Below are 3,317 nucleotides of genomic sequence, written 5' to 3'. Positions count from 1 at the left end.
TGTACGTATATCATTTTCCAGTATAATAATATTTGTTTATGGAACTCTGAACATTTGACAGGAATCTTGTTGATATCCAAGTCAGAGATAAGCAGAAGACTCAGGCCGCCGACTTTGTTGAATAAGTAGTTTGGAGTACAATACCAGAAAGAACGATGAGGTTTGATCCAGGATTTCAACCAGTTCACCTTCAATGTCCCATTCAAGCAGTCCGACTCTATCACTTTCAGCCCTCCTTCACTTGTTTCTTTCACCATATGTGATTTTTCTTAGATGGTGTGGTCTGTTCCTCCAGATAAAGTTGAAATTGATTTGGTTAACAGATTTTACGAGTTGATTTGGAGCAGCATTGGAATACGCTGGGTATATACATCTGGATAAACACATCCATTTTAGTCAAATATATCCGGCCTAATATTGATAAATCTCTCTGGAGCCATATATTAGAATTAAGCTTTACTTTGATTCAGTTTAGATTCAATGTTCCTGGATTGATTTAACGTTTGGTCCTTGGATAGGAAAATGCTCAAGTATTTTATTTCTGATTTCATGGAAACATCGCTGATTTCCTTTAGTGGCGAGTCATGCAGCGCAAGAAGTTTGCATTTCTTTAAGTTTAATGACAATCCTGAAGCCTTGGAGAATGTTTTGGTTGTTTTCAGCACTTATTGGGACTTGATGTTCATTTTTCAAAACTAAGGTTGTGTCATCTGCCAGCAGGCTAATAACAATTTCTGTCCCCAACATTACTTCTGTCCCACACGTATACACACACACACACACACACACACACACACACACACACACACACACCTTAATTCCACTCTTTTATATACGCATGTCTGGAGTTCCGGGAGCTCGTTCTCAACGTTCTGGGGATAATCATAGCTGTGCTGATAGCATTGGCCGAAACGTATCCACAACCAAACCGACATTAGCTCATCCACTCATTCACATATGTGTGTGCCCGGAGGTCCGGGAGCTCCAGTCATAAGTCCGGGTGATCTATGTCCGGAGAAGGCTCACATTAGCCGCTCTAAGGGGTCCTGCTGCCCCCCAGCTTCCCGGCCTTTGAGAAGAGACACATAACTCCGCTCTTCCGCTTCTCCGCTATGGGCCCTGGTACTCCCGATCCTCCGAACTCAGGTGAATTGCGTGACGTGCTTCTGCTCTCCTATAAGCCCCTACACACTTCGAACACGGCTGTTATCACCCTGTTACTGCATTTCAATGACACCCATTTGCTTTCGATCTCAGTGTCTGCCTCCGTACGGAAAAAGCGGGATGGGTGGGGGGGCATAAGCGCATTCGTGGTGTAAGTAATCAGAAGTTAATAGTGTTAACGGTTTGCGAGAAATTTTTAATGCTAGACAAAAAAAGAAAATTAAAAGGATATAATTAAATAAATAGATAGAAAAATAAAATTAAAAACGAAAAAAAAAAATTGTGAGGGGAATATAACATGTAATTAAGTTGGCGGTTCACAAGGAATCTCAGACATCAAACTGTTTTTAATTGAACATAAATAGTACACCCAAATATACAAATGTACAAATAAACATAGCAAGGTAGAACTGAATGTCAATGAAACAACCAGGGATGAGGAAGCAACGGACATCAGGACATTTGTTCTGTATGTAATGAGAAGTTAATAGTGTTACAGGTTTGTGAGAAATTTACAGTGCGAGACAAAAAAAGAAATTAAAAGGAAGTAATTAAATCAATAGATAGACAAATAAGAAATTAAAACGAAAAAAAAAAAAAAAAATTGCAAGGGGAATGTAACATGTAATCAAGTTGTTTTTTTTTTTTTGTTTTTTTTTTTTTACCAAAAAAAAAAGGAACCTCGGACATGGGTAACTATATTTTTTAGTTTTTGGATTTTTCCATAAGTTTTAAGGATTTTTTTTTTTTTTTTTTTATATTTCAAAATCGTTTATGAAGACATTAAAATTTGGGGAGCATTTTTGCATTCTGTTCTTGTGAATGAAGAACTTGGCCAGGCCTAAAAGAACATTGACACAGAGTTCATCTGTTATGTTGCTTATAAGTAAACAGAATGTTATATCATCTTTTGAGAAGGAAACTGGTGACGATGGAATGAGAAGGAGAAAAAATATATGGTCAGTGGTTTCAATGTTGTCTTCACAAAATGTACAAATATTATCTTCAAAATTAAAGCGTACCCTCGATAATTCCTTAGATGGGTAGATGTCAGTCATAATTTTGAAGTGGGTCTCTTTTGCCTTGGGGGTATGGGTAGAGTCAGATACATGGTTCGCAGCGTGGCAATCGATTCCTCATCAAATTTATTTAAAATATCCTTTTTTTTTTTTTTGACGTCCAGGGAATAAGTTTCCTGTGAAACATTTCCTAATAAAGGAGTTGCCGCGCTTTCTGTCCACAATTGAGATTCCCTGGAGTGATAGTCGGGGTAACTGTGGTTGTACGGTTCGGTGCGTCATTATATTTTTGGTCAGGAATACAAATTGTCGAGGCAGTGCGTTTCGTAACTTTAGCAACTCTAATATGGGAGGCTTGAATCTGTGTGTAGTACAGAACTGCTCATTGTCCAGAGGACTGCCAGTGTCATCCATCAAGTCAATTATCGACCATATACCTTTCTCAAAGCATTCCTTGTAAAACAGAGGTTTGTTGCCATGCAGTACATATCGATTGTTCCAAACTATTATACTGTGTGGTGAGAAATTGTGTACGTATATCATTTTCCAGTATAATAATATTTGTTTATGGAACTCTGAACATTTGACAGGAATCTTGTTGATATCCAAGTCAGAGATAAGCAGAAGACTCAGGCCGCCGACTTTGTTGAATAAGTAGTTTGGAGTACAATACCAGAAAGAACGATGAGGTTTGATCCAGGATTTCAACCAGTTCACCTTCAATGTCCCATTCAAGCAGTCCGACTCTATCACTTTCAGCCCTCCTTCACTTGTTTCTTTCACCATATGTGATTTTTCTTAGATGGTGTGGTCTGTTCCTCCAGATAAAGTTGAAATTGATTTGGTTAACAGATTTTACGAGTTGATTTGGAGCAGCATTGGAATACGCTGGGTATATACATCTGGATAAACACATCCATTTTAGTCAAATATATCCGGCCTAATATTGATAAATCTCTCTGGAGCCATATATTAGAATTAAGCTTTACTTTGATTCAGTTTAGATTCAATGTTCCTGGATTGATTTAACGTTTGGTCCTTGGATAGGAAAATGCTCAAGTATTTTATTTCTGATTTCATGGAAACATCGCTGATTTCCTTTAGTGGCGAGTCATGCAGCGCAAGAAGTTTGCA

This window comes from Fistularia commersonii, unplaced genomic scaffold (genome assembly GCF_037954325.1).
Source record: "Fistularia commersonii isolate RoL2024-O1a breed Wild unplaced genomic scaffold, RoL_Fcom_v1.0 HiC_scaffold_58, whole genome shotgun sequence".
In the NCBI taxonomy this organism is placed as follows: Eukaryota; Metazoa; Chordata; class Actinopteri; order Syngnathiformes; family Fistulariidae; genus Fistularia; species Fistularia commersonii.
Note: the sequence above shows the minus strand (reverse complement) of the source record.